Source organism: Aythya marila (assembly GCF_965140915.1).
Source record: "Aythya marila genome assembly, contig: HAP1_HAP1_SCAFFOLD_170, whole genome shotgun sequence".
NCBI classification, from domain to species: domain Eukaryota; kingdom Metazoa; phylum Chordata; class Aves; order Anseriformes; family Anatidae; genus Aythya; species Aythya marila.
In genome coordinates this window covers 63615-77937 of record NW_028137300.1, presented here as the reverse complement: position 1 = coordinate 77937, position 14323 = coordinate 63615, and positions in this window count along the sequence as shown.

Genomic DNA, 14323 nt, shown 5'->3' with positions numbered 1-14323 from the left:
CCCTGGTTGTACTGGAAAGATTTGGTGCTCAGGTTAAGTGCAGTGGCAGGAGAAAAAAAAAAGTGTCAGTATGCCAATAGGGGGGTGTCCTGGTTTCAGTTAGCACAGAATTAATTTTCTTCCTAGTAGCTGGTGGAATGCTGTGTTTTGGCTTAGAATGAGAAGAGTGCTGATAACACCCCGATGCTTTAATTGTTGCAGAGCAGTGCTTATACTAAGCCAAGGACATCTCAGCCTTTGCTCTGTCCTGCCAACGGGCAGGCTGGGGGGTGCAGTAAGAGCTGGGAGGGGACAGACCCAGGACAGGTGACCCAAACTAGCCAAAGGGGTATTCCATACCATCTGACGTCATGCTAAACAATATATAGGGGTGGCTAGCCGGGGGGAGGGGGCCGGACTGCTCGGGGTTAGGCTGGGCATCGGTCAGCGGGTGGTGAGCAATTGCATTGTGCATCACTTGTTTGTACATACTATTATTACTTTCGTATTATCACCATTGTATCATCATTATTATTATTATTATTATTATTTTCCTGTCTTATTAAACTGTCTTTATCTCAACTCACGGGCTTCACTTTCCATTTCTCTCCCCCGTCCCAGAGAGGGAGGGGGGAGGGTGAGCGAACGGCTGCGTGGTGTTTAGCTGCCAGCCGGGTTAAACCACAACAGTCTTTTTGGCGCCCAACGTGGGGCACGAAAGGTTGAGATAACGGCAGATCTGACCAGAGTGTGTTAAACTAAAATTGGTATAAGTATTAGACCTGCTTAATAGTCACTTGTCATAATGCTGATTGCTTTAATCTCAACTGTGCTGCGCCTGTTTTCCAAATTGAGTATTATAGCACGTTATTTTCCGTATGTGCTCTCTGTCATGTTGTTTATCCTCTCCGGGCCCTGGTTTCAGACCATTATGGTACTGTGTGTTGTATCAGTGGCTTATGAGATGATGAAATATCTGGCCATGACTCTAACCTGGTATTTGTACTCAGTAACATCTTCGATTCTATACTTTGGAAACTGTATTTTGGAAACTATTAGCAATTGTATCTGTTGCCTTTTTTCATTAGGGAGTCAATCTGTGGAGGAGAAAGGGGAAGATAATTTTTCTTACTTGATCACTCTCCCTTTCTCCTTCACCACCCCTGTACCCTCCTCGATCACTCTCCCTTCCTCCTTCACCACCCTCTTATCCTCCGAGTTTATTACAATAGCTCTCCAAGATATTGAATATCCTTGGGATACTCAGACCAGCATAGTCCTGTTGTTCTGCCTCCTGAATGCACTTCAGGTTCTGCTTAAAGTTAAACAACTACTTAGGAAGCTCATCCGGAGATCTGCCCGGAGGCAGTATAGTTGTGGGTGGCAGGGAGTATGGGAGGATATGGGCAGGCATCTAGACCAGTTGGCACCCCCAGTGTTTTGGAAATTCACCCCTGAACAAGTGCAAAATCCTCAAAAACTGGCAGAATGCTTGAATAAAAGGTGTCGCGATTCGGGAAGTTCCAAAGTAACACAAATCATTGTAACATGCTGGGGCCTGGCTTACGCCTATCGAGCTGCCATGGATACTGCTATCAACTTAGTGACAGATCCAACGGCCACTGTGACCCCTACGGTGGACTCTGCAGCCGCTCCAGTCCCAGCTTCTGCAGATGCTCCAGTCCCAGCTCCTGCAGCCGCTCCAGTCCCAGCTCCTGCAGCCGCTCCAGTCCCAGCTCCTGCAGCCGCTCCAGTCCCAGCTCCTGCAGCCGCTCCAGTCCCAGTTCCTGAAGCCGCCCCAGTCCCAGCTCCTGAAGCCGCCCCAGTCCCAGTTCCTGCAGTCGCTCCAGTTCCAGCTCCGGCCGCTACTCCAGTCCCAGTTCCTGCAACTGCTCCAGTCCCAGCTCCTGAAGCTGCTCCAGCTCCAGCTCCTGAAGCCGCTCCAGCTCCAGCTCCTGCAGCTGCTCCAGTCCCAGTTCCTGCAGTCGCTCCAGTTCCAGCTCCGGCCGCTACTCCAGTCCCAGTTCCTGCAACTGCTCCAGTCCCAGCTCCTGAAGTCGCTCCAGCTCCAGCTCCTGAAGCCGCTCCAGCTCCAGCTCCTACTGCTGCTCCAGTCCCAGCTCCTGCAACTGCTCCAGCTCCAACTCCAGCTCCTGTAGCCGCTACAGCTCCGGTTCCTGCAACTGCTCCAGCTCCTGTAGCCGCTCCAGCTCCTGTGGCCGTGTCCCAGAAACGAGCTGTAGCAGTGCAAGTTGACCCTGCAGAGGGCATTCCAACCCCTGTGGCAGACCCTGTAACAAAGTCAGAGAAACGAGCAGTAGCAGTGCAAGCTGCCCCTGTAGAGAAGGTGAAAATATGGTATAGAAATTCAAGTCGTTTAGAACGCAGAGAGTCTTCTGCCAATCCAGGCAAGGCTTCTGCCAAAACTAAGTATAGAGATGACGAAGATGATGACGACGCTGGGCCGTCAAGGATTCAGGAGGAGGAAGATGAGGATGCCGAAAGAGCAACAGTAACTACCCGAAGCCTAAACGAGCGCGAGCTACGAGATGTGCGAAAAGATTTTGGTCGCTGTATAGGTGAGCAGCTTGTCACCTGGCTGCTCCGGTGCTGGGACTCTGGAGCCAATTGTGTGGAATTAGACAGCAGGGAAGCCAAGCGGCTGGGATCCCTTGCTCGAGACGCCGGCATTGACAAAGCAATTGCAGATGGAGCACGACCCACCAGCCTCTGGAGGCGTCTCCTCTCAGCTGTGAGGGAAAGGTATCCCTTCAAGGAAGATATTTTATGTCTACCAGGCAAGTGGACCACTATGGAGAAGGGAATCCAGTACCTGAGGGAATTAGCCGTACGGGAAGTGATTTATGAGGATCCAGACCTCAAACAAACATCCACAGATCCAGATGAAGTCAAGTGTACACGACCCATGTGGCGGAAGTTTGTACGGAGTGCACCATCATCATATGCCAGCTCATTGGCAATAATGGCCTGGAAAGAGGATGAGGAACCCACAGTGGGTGAAGCGGCTAAACAACTCCGGCAGTACGAAGAAAGTCTCTCCTCTTCCTTACAGGCCTGCGTCTCAGCTGTGGAGAAACTTTCTGAAAAGGTTCACCAACTTGAAGAGAATCTATTGTCCTCCCCACCGGAACCAACCAGTGCCCACCGACCAAAGGAGAACACTTGGGAGAAACTTTCTGAAAAGGTTCACCAACTTGAAGAGAGATTATTCTCCTTCGCACCTGTACAAAGCAGTGTCTCAGCTGTCAGGGGTAGGCGTTCACCCACACAAGGAAGACGATATGGTGGGTACTCACCCCGTGCCACCCTGTGGTTTTACTTACGAGACCATGGAGAGGACATGAGAAAGTGGGATGGAAAATCTACCGCGACCCTAGAGGCACGGGTACGTGAGTTGCAAAAGAAAACAATCAGGAAAAAGGGATTCTCCGAAAAGTTTGCTGCTCCAACTTCCAGCAGACAGTCCTTCAAACACAGAAACGAGGAAGATTCTGACCAGGATTAGGGGGGCCCTGCCTCCAGCCAGGGGGAGGAAAGGGACAATCGAGTTTATTGGACTGTGTGGATTCGATGGCCTGGCACATCACGCGCACAGAAGTATAAGGCTTTAGTAGACACCGGTGCACAATGTACTATAATGCCATCGAGCTATAAAGGACCAGAGCCCATCTATATTTGTGGAGTGACAGGGGGATCTCAGCAGTTGACTGTATTGGAGGCTGAAGTGAGTCTGACTGGGAATGAGTGGGAAAAGCACCGCATTGTGACTGGTCCGGATGCTCCATGTATCCTTGGCATAGACTATCTTAGAAGAGGATACTGCAAGGACCCAAAAGGGTTCCGGTGGGCTTTTGGTATTGCTGCCTTAGAGACAGAGGGCATTAAACAATTATCTACCTTGCCTGGTCTCTCAGAGGACCCCTCTGTTGTGGGGTTGCTGAGGGTCGAAGAACAGCAAGTGCCAATTGCTACCACAACTGTGCACCGGCGGCAATATCGCACCAACCGAGACTCCCTGATTCCCATCCATAAGCTAATTCGTCAATTGGAGAGCCAAGGAGTGATCAGCAAGACTCATTCACCTTTCAATAGTCCCATATGGCCAGTGCGAAAGTCTAATGGCGAGTGGAGACTAACAGTGGACTATCGCGGCCTGAACGAAGTCACGCCACCACTGAGTGCTGCAGTGCCGGACATGCTGGAACTTCAGTATGAACTTGAATCGAAGGCAGCCAAGTGGTACGCCACAATTGATATCGCTAATGCATTTTTCTCCATCCCTCTAGCAGCAGAGTGCAGGCCACAATTTGCCTTCACTTGGAGGGGAGTCCAATATACCTGGAATAGGCTGCCCCAGGGGTGGAAACACAGCCCTACCATTTGCCATGGGCTGATCCAGTCTGCACTAGAGCAGGGGGAAGCTCCTGAACACCTGCAGTACATCGATGACATTATTGTGTGGGGTGACACAGCAGAGGAAGTTTTCGAGAAAGGGAAGAAAATAGTCCAAATCCTTCTGAAAGCCGGTTTTGCCATAAAACAAAATAAAGTCAAAGGACCTGCACGGGAGATCCAGTTTTTAGGAATAAAATGGCAAGATGGACGTCGTCAAATCCCAATGGATGTGATCAACAAAATAACAGCTATGTCTCCACCAACTAACAAAAAAGAAACACAGACTTTCCTAGGTGTTGTGGGGTTTTGGAGAATGCACATCCCAAATTACAGTCTGATTGTAAACCCACTCTACCAAGTAACTCGTAAGAAGAATGAGTTTGAATGGGGCCCTGAACAACGACAAGCCTTTGAACAAATCAAGCAGGAAATAGTCCATGCAGTAGCCCTTGGGCCAGTTCGAACAGGACCAGATGTAAAGAATGTGCTCTACACTGCAGCCGGGGAGAACGGCCCCACCTGGAGCCTCTGGCAGAAAGAACCTGGGGAAACTCGAGGTCGGCCTCTGGGGTTTTGGAGTCGGGGATACAGAGGATCTGAGGCCCGCTATACTCCAACTGAAAAGGAGATATTGGCAGCATATGAAGGAGTTCGATCTGCTTCGGAGGTGGTCGGTACTGAAGCGCAGCTCCTCCTAGCACCCCGATTACCGGTACTAGGCTGGATGTTCAAGGGAAGGGTCCCCTCTACGCATCATGCAACTGATGCTACATGGAGCAAGTGGGTTGCACTGATTACTCAGCGGGCTCGAATAGGAAACCCCAGTCGCCCAGGAATATTGGAAGTGATCATGGACTGGCCAGAAGGCAAATACTTTGGGATATCATCAGAGGAGGAGGTGGGTCGTGCTGAAGAAGCCCCACTGTACAACCAGTTGCCAGAGAATGAAAAGAAATATGCCCTGTTCACTGATGGGTCCTGTCGTATTGTGGGGAAGCATCGGAGATGGAAGGCTGCTGTATGGAGTCCTACGCGACGAGTTGCAGAAGCTGCTGAGGGAGAAGGTGAATCGAGTCAGTTTGCAGAAGTGAAAGCCATTCAGCTGGCTTTAGACATTGCCGAACGAGAAAAATGGCCAGTTCTCTATCTCTACACCGATTCATGGATGGTAGCAAATGCCCTGTGGGGATGGTTACAGCAATGGAAGCAAAACAACTGGCAGCGTAGGGGCAAACCTATCTGGGCTGCTGCATTGTGGCAAGATATTGCTGCTCGGGTAGAGAACCTGGCTGTGAAAGTACGCCACGTAGATGCTCATGTGCCCAAGAATCGGGCTACTGAAGAACATCAAAACAACCAGCAGGTGGATCAGGCTGCTAAGATTGAAGTAGCTCAGGTGGACCTGGATTGGCAGCATAAAGGTGAATTATTTATAGCCCGATGGGCCCATGACACCTCAGGCCATCAAGGTAGAGATGCAACATACAGATGGGCTCGTGATCGAGGGGTGGACTTGACCATGGACGCTATAGCACAGGTTATTCATGACTGTGAAACATGTGCTGCAATCAAGCAAGCCAAACGGTCAAAGCCTCTTTGGTATGGAGGACGATGGCTGAAATATAAATATGGAGAGGCCTGGCAGATTGATTACATCACACTCCCTCAAACTCGCAATGGCAAGCGCCACGTACTTACAATGGTGGAAGCAACCACCGGATGGCTGGAAACATATCCTGTGCCTCATGCTACCGCCCGGAACACCATCCTGGGCCTTGAAAAGCAAGTCCTATGGCGACATGGCACCCCAGAAAGAATAGAATCAGACAATGGGACTCACTTCCGAAACAACCTTATAGACACTTGGGCCAAAGAACATGGTATTGAATGGGTGTATCACATCCCCTATCATGCACCAGCCTCCGGGAAAGTTGAACGATACAATGGCCTGTTAAAGACTACCTTGAAAGCAATGGGCGCTGGGACGTTCAAAAACTGGGATACGCATTTGGCAAAGGCCACCTGGTTAGTCAATACTAGGGGATCTACCAACCGAGCTGGACCTGCCCAATCAAACCTGTTACGTACTGTAGATGGGGATAAAGTTCCTGTAGTGCATGTAAAAAATATGCTGGGTAAAACAGTCTGGGCTACTCCTGCCTCAGGAAAAGGCAAACCTATTCGTGGAATTGTTTTCGCTCAGGGACCTGGATATACTTGGTGGGTAATGCAAAAGAACGGAGAGGTCCGGTGTGTACCTCAAGGAGATTTAATACTGGGTGAGAATAGCCCATGAACTGAATTGCACCATGTTAAATAGTATATTATACTGTATATTATCACTACCATGATTACTATAGGTGACTAATTAGAATGTATGGAAAAGAGTGTAACCTGAGCATGACATAAATGGTATGGAATAAGGGGTGGATAGATGTCCTGGTTTCAGTTAGCACAGAATTAATTTTCTTCCTAGTAGCTGGTGGAATGCTGTGTTTTGGCTTAGAATGAGAAGAGTGCTGATAACACCCCGATGCTTTAATTGTTGCAGAGCAGTGCTTATACTAAGCCAAGGACATCTCAGCCTTTGCTCTGTCCTGCCAACGGGCAGGCTGGGGGGTGCAGTAAGAGCTGGGAGGGGACAGACCCAGGACAGGTGACCCAAACTAGCCAAAGGGGTATTCCATACCATCTGACGTCATGCTAAACAATATATAGGGGTGGCTAGCCGGGGGGAGGGGGCCGGACTGCTCGGGGTTAGGCTGGGCATCGGTCAGCGGGTGGTGAGCAATTGCATTGTGCATCACTTGTTTGTACATACTATTATTACTTTCGTATTATCACCATTGTATCATCATTATTATTATTATTATTATTATTTTCCTGTCTTATTAAACTGTCTTTATCTCAACTCACGGGCTTCACTTTCCATTTCTCTCCCCCGTCCCAGAGAGGGAGGGGGGAGGGTGAGCGAACGGCTGCGTGGTGTTTAGCTGCCAGCCGGGTTAAACCACGACAGGGGGTAACTGAAAAACAGAAGAGTAACGAGAAGAGCGAGCTGTAGAAGCCAGTGCTATATAAGAAGCAATTTCTGAAGCATTAAAGAGGCGTACAGTGGCAGGTGTGGACACAGTATGACAGGTGTTTGTGTATAAATTGTTTAGAGCTGTGCAAATGCCTTTTAAAGGGAAAAAAGTGTGGAAGTACTTTTACTCGTAGACATTCACCTTAGAAAGGAATATTTCTCAGCATTTGCACCTAAGAATATTCTGCTTGCTTATGCAGCTTTGTTCTGCACAAAGTATAGGTGTCAAGCAGACTCAGATTCACTCTCTACTATCTCAGCTGGAATTTGAAGCAAGCACTGAGACTATTAATATTTTTTTTCCATGTTAATTATAGTTAAAATATGAGTTTGTGTGGTCTAGCTGTCAAAACAGTGTCTGACTAGGGTTTTTTGGACATGGGCTAACAGGATAATATTTCTGTTGGCTACTGGTTTCTGTGAAATAGAAAAAAAAATTCCCTTTTGTTTTAGGGGAGGAACCTGTGGTTCGAGTAGATCTTGCTGATAGACAAGGAAAACGGAAAGCCTCCGCGGGTGAGAACTTTTTACGAGCTGTTACGTAGGTGCTGCCTTCTATATATGACTGCATTAAAGAGTATTTGTGATGTATGAAGGGAAAATACATTGCAGTGGAGATCTGTGTTGACGGCAGAAATGGAAAAAAAAAAAAAAAATCATTTAGCAGCTGAAAGGCAATTCTATGAAAATATGCTTGAAAAAGAGAAGCTTATTGTTGACTGTTCTCAAACCTTCCTGCAAAGAAAAGTTCTTACAATATTCCTTGTTTTCTCTGAAGACGATGTAGGCAGCCTTCCAGTGAAGCGCAGCCTTGCTGAAAGGCTGGGGAAGAAGGTAGAGGCTCCGGGAAATGCTGACAAAGCACCCAAGAGAGAGACAGGTACTAAACGGGCATCTGGATTGGATTCCTGGGTTTCGTATTTAGTCTTTCTGTTTGTCCTTTTCCAGTGATGTTTCTTTTTGCATGTTGGCTGAGGTCGTAATCACTGGGATTCAAAGCTACCTTTCCTGTCTTGTTTTGAAATGTGAACCTGAAGTTGACATTATGCAGCCTCCCTAATTCGTTCTTTTTCTGTTTTGCAGTTCGAGTTCCCAAGTCTCTGAAGGACAGGCTGGGATTACCTCCTAAACAGACCAGTACTGAGAGAGGTAACAGCTAGATCTTAAATATGCTTTCTCCTCCGTCCTTTCCACGAACTTGGACTGCTTTCATACATCCCTACAAACTAATTTAAACGAAAACAAAGAACTGACGCCTCTTGGTTGAGTGCTGAAGCTCTTCTGACAGCCACTATCAGAACTCTGGCTCTAGGTGTGTGTTTATTTTCTACTTGTGCCTTGTCGAGGTTTTTAGCTGCTTCTGTGAACCGTTACGTACAATTAGAATAGAACCACTGCCAGGAGCAGGAATTTGAAATGCAGTCTGAAAAAGTAATAAAGTAAAGCAGCATTTCTGTGTAGCAGTTCTCTCTGGATAGGGCTGGTCTTCAAAATACAAGTGGCTCAGAGGAGGAGGAGAATGTTGTTCTAAGGATATTGTTCTAAGATGCATTATTGGGAACGCTCAAGATGAGTTTTCCTTAGTGCTCTGACAAATTTTGGAGACTTAAAATATTGCTGGACTCTCTTTAAATGTTGGTGCTTCTCCTCATTTCTTGATGATGACAGGGAAGGCTGCTAAGCCGATGGGAGAGATCCATGTGAAAACACTGGAGGAAATCCGTCGTGAGAAAGCTCTTCAGAGACGCGAACCTCAAGCCAAAGCCGAGGCTGAAGGGCACGGTAAAACTGAAGATTCCAGCGCAGGGGCAAGAGCTGCTCGTGCAGGTCGCATGCAAACTTTCTCTGAAGCCTTGTCTGAAAAAAAGAATAATCGCTTGGTAGAAGAGAAGAAAAAAGCAGGAGAATGCCATAGCAAGAGCAAAATTCAGGGTGAGTCCAAGAAGCAGCTCGCTCTGTCCGGGCCCAGCAAAGGGCAGGCGAAGGAGCCGGCAGGAAAAGTCAAGCCAGAAGGAGAAGTGCGTGTTAAAACCTTGGAAGAAATAAAGCGTGAGAAAGCTCTGCGGATGCAGCAGAGTGAAGGAGATGTGCCAGCTCCCTCAGCACAACCCGGACCTGCCCCAGCAGAGCAGAAATCTTTATGGAGCACAAAACTAACAGGTAATAAGATGCTTTAATGCCTGCCCCAGTGAGGTGCTTCCCATATTGAGCAAGTTCAGTTTGCTCAGGATCTGCTTCATGGATAAATGCTGAATGGCTTGCACATTGTAGCCTTTCTCTCTCTCTCTCATGGGACACAAGGAAATAAATGCACAAAGGAAACAAGTACCCAGCTTTCTTTATTTCTGCCGTTGACAACACTTTTTTTTGTCTTTTTTTAAAGCACCTGAAAAAGAAGAAAAGAAGGCAGTGGAATTGAACCGGCCTTTTCCTAAACTTTCCTCTGGACCTGATGTACAGGTGAGTCCTCTGTGAAGACACACATACATTCGTACAATTTCTGATAATTCTGACAAGTTTTGTTACTCACCGTGTGCCACCCTCTTGAGTGTGTTCTTACCCTTCAGCAGCTGGTAGGAGCTGCAGTGCAGTCTAAATCCTATCGCCAGCAGCATTTCCAGACAACTCTGTAATCCTCAAACTTGGAATCAGTCTGTTTATACCACAGCAAGAAAGAAACCCTGTTAGCACCAGCTGAAATCTACACAGTTAACGTGGAGGGAATTCTTTTTGTTCTTACTGACTTGATCTGTCAGACATGAAGGATTTAATACAGAAGGCCAGAGTTCTGTGTTCAAGGAAATCAATCTGTCAGTGGATACTGTATAGGGGAACTTGTATGACTTTCTGCTGCTTAAAAAGAATGTGATAAATAGATGTACAGCAGAACACCCTAGCTGTTTAAAGAAGCTTGCCATAGTGGATATTGCAGATATGTGAGACTGCGTCCATAGTAAAGCATGGCTCTTGTTACAGGCAGAATTTTATGGGAAAAAAAACAAACAAACAAACAAACAAAAAAACCAACAGTAACCTGAACGAGATTAATATGCTGTTCCACATCAAGACCATTTTGGAGGGATTGCTGATCAGATTTTCTTAACGAAATCTCCACGGATTTTATTTATTTTTTTTGTCCTACTCATGCACTACTTTTCTTTCCTTCTAGCCCACTCAGCAGAGTGGAACTCGTAAATGTCCAGAGAAGAGCTTTGAAGAGAGACGGTGGGAGAAGTGGCAACAGAGAGAACAACAAGAGAAGCTTCGGCAGGAGGAAGCTGCTGTCAAATCTACTGCTGGCTTCTTTAATACTGAACCAGCAGGGAAAGTGGCAGCTCAATTTCAGGGCCAGGAAGCTAAAAGTAAGTGTTGAAGGTTAAGAGTTACTTAGGTTGTCTTCTGAAATACAGACAGAAGATGACAATTCTCATGCTGTAACTCTGGCTGGGTGCATTTTGCCACGCAGTGCTACGAAGCGAAGGGTGTACTTTCTTTTTCTTAGTTTGTTTCTTTTCCTGCCAGCCAGATGTTAGGTAAGGAACGGGAGACTAGAAAATGACACTACAAATGTGGACTTTGTAGAACAACTTAACTGTGGGACATCACTGCAAGGGAGAGGAAGCTGGTACAAGAGTTGCATACACTCTTGTCCTACTATAACTGCTGCTTTTTCCTTTCCTAGCGGGAGCGGGACTTTAAATATAAAAGCTGTCTATATTTGTGAACCTAGCTTGCACTTAGGATTGCTATGTGTCTGAGGTTTCCCTTGTCCTGGATTATTATTTACTGTAGCTCTTCGGTTTCTTTGTTCCTTTGTATGGCTTGTTGGTAGACAGAGTTTACTATGTGGAAAAGATTCCTGAGAATCCAGGCAATGGCGGTGTAATTGTGCTGGCCAAATGCATTTAAGTGTGTAGAAGGACTGTGGAAATGATTAAGAGAACCTGGATTTTTCCTGAGGCAGAGCAAGACTGTATCAGTTCTCTCTTCCTTTTACTCTAGCCAACTTTATGACATCTGCGAAGCCTTCGCGTGGGAAAGTCACTTTCCCCAAGAAGAAGGCACTGAAACGTAAGGCACCTGGGAGTTACCCGTCTGCCATAGCAGCTGTGGAACTACAGACTGCCTTTGATGCTGACATGATGGGACCTCCAGCCAGAAAAGCAGCCATGGTAAGGCCAGGGGCTAATGCAGCGATGGATCCCTTGTTAAATTTCTACCCTCCTCTATTTGAAAAGGTGGAAAACTCAAACGTTCTGCAGGCCTTCTGTTTCCTTAGAAATCCAGTAGCTGTCTCCAGGATGCTTGTAGAACCCTTCTGTATTTATGAGATGAATGGCGCTCTTTAACCGGTACTCTGATGCTGTGATTTCTCTGGTGTGGGGGATTTTGTCCATTAATGCCATGTTCTTAAAAGACACCAGATCGTGAGTAACCTCCAGGTGAATGTGAACTTTCTTCAGGAGCACCTTGGTTTTGTATTTTGGCCACGGCTCCGCAATGCCAGAGGAGAAGCAGTGTGGAGGAAAAAGCTATTAAGGAATCTTTTACCCATGTGTCATAAATACTGTTTTGCTGCTTTCTAGGGTGTTTCAGACGTGCCGGAGCACGTCCCAGCCATCAGACTTGAAGAAAATCCCCAAAACAGGTGACAACCCCAACTTGTTCTTTTTCTTAATCAGTGTATATCCCCAGGGAAACATAAGTTCTGTCACATGTGGGAAAAAATGAGGGTTCTGAGATAATTGAAGCCAAAATCCATCAAAGGAATAAGTCACCTGAAACCACTTTCTAGCAGCTAGCAGGATTGCTTAATTAGGCTTTCTTGAAATGCTGCAAGTCAGCACAGCTTTCCGGTGACTTCTTGGGTTGTCTGAATACCTGAACGAGGATGAGGTGAAGTTCTACTTCCTCGTGAGGTGATAGATGATGAGTAGTGTCCTCTGCCTTTTGGTCCTCAAGAATGCCACCTCAACTCCAGGTGCCCTGGCTTCACAGATAAACCCCCAGACTGAAAAATGTACCTGGTAACACATCGGGCTCTAAATGTAGCCCTGGGTTGATTGATAACAATCCCTGTGTAAGATTGAAGCATAGGAGGGCTTGCCTACAGTTTTAAGAGCCGGTTTGCAGGAAAAGGATTTCCCGTTAAGAAATGGCATATCCTGATTGTTCTTTCTTGCTCTCCCAAGACCTGAAGCGCGTCTTGGAAGCCCGGAAAGATTTGAGGAGCAGATGGAGATGGATCTCGAGACCTCGACCTCAGCTTCTTCCCAGCCAGAAGAGGCACGGACACGCTGGCTGAGTTCCACAGGGAACGTGCCCTTATCTGCGGATGAAGATTTTGAGAAGCTACTTTGGGAAATCTCAGGAGGCAGACTGGAAGCCGAAATCGACTTAGACCCAGGGAAGGACGAGGATGACCTCCTCCTTGAACTCTCCGAGATGATTGACAGTTGAACTGCGTAGTCCTAGGGTATAATTAAAAAAAAAAAAAAAATTAAAACTGTTCTTCTTGTTGGATACCCCGAGGTGATCCTTTTTCTAACTGAGGCTTTGCAATGAGACTTAAAGCACAGTCCGAAGTGGTAGAAATTGGCAGGATCTGCCCTCAGTTGTCCTAAATTTCCCTGCTGGTCAGAGTTAAGGTCTTGTGCATCCATTCTGTAACTATAGGTGGTTACCTTCGATATCGAGAGGACAAAGCACTTCTTTTGGCACAGAAAGATCTCCATTGGCACGCCATGGTGGCTGCAAATCGATCTTCTGATGGAGCGATGCTCTGAAGGCTTAAATGTAAAGCTTCTTCCTTCCTCCGCCCTTGGCACAACTCGATGTTGGGCACATTGTGAAGCTTCGGTGTTCTGATTTCTCGGACAGTTGATAGCCAAATCCTGGAGTTACTATGTCAACTCTTGACTTTTACTCGTGTATGCCATTGTTTTGACTGTACCCGTGTCAGATGATGAAGCTGTAGGGGTGGGAGGGAGCAGAATCGTTGTTCCAGTGTGTTGTGGACCAAACTTGCTGCCAGGAATGGGGGTGGGGGTCAGCCCACCCAGCCTTCCTTTCAATTATCAGGGAGGATCAAATGGTGAAAAGCAGCAGCTCTGCCATGCGGCTCCACTACCCCCACTCCCTTCTCTTGTGCTATACGAAAGTTCCCCCAGGCTTTGGTTGGTGCTTTTTGCCTGTGTGAGGACTCCGGGGCGAGCAGTCGGGACTCTGCCGCAGTCACAGGGTCGATGAAGGGTTGTTTAAGTGCCTCTTGGTTTTAAAAGTTGCTCCCCTGAGCTGCTGGCTCTGCTGCCTGCTACAGCAAATGTTCGGGTGCCATCAGCATCGCACTTGGGCGTGGGCACTGACCCTGCGGAGGACAGAGCTGAGATTCGGGTGTATTGTGTACCCTGCCACCAGCCATCGTTTTTTTTCCCCTAGCAGATCAATTTTGAATTATTTTCCGAACTTTTCGCGGCACGGTAGGCACTTCCCGCTATGATTTGTGAAGCTGTGGGGGCCCTCAGGCATTTGCTGCTGGCAGAGGAAAAGCGCTTGTCGAATTTGTTGTAAATACTTAATGTTTGGACAAAACCACGCGTCTCTGTGTGTGTGTGTGTGTGTGTGCTGTGACGCCCCGGCCCCACCAGGGAAAACCTCCGCCGACGAAACTGCTGCTGGAGCTCACGCAGGCCTTCATCGTGCCGAAGGACTTCACGGGGACTTCTGCCGGCTCAGAAATGGGGGAGAAAAAGCAAACTCAGGAGGAGGAGAGCTCAGAGACTGCGCCCACCTGCCCTCGCTTTCCCTTCACCCCAAGAAGCCCTGTTCTACCATCAGCCTTCG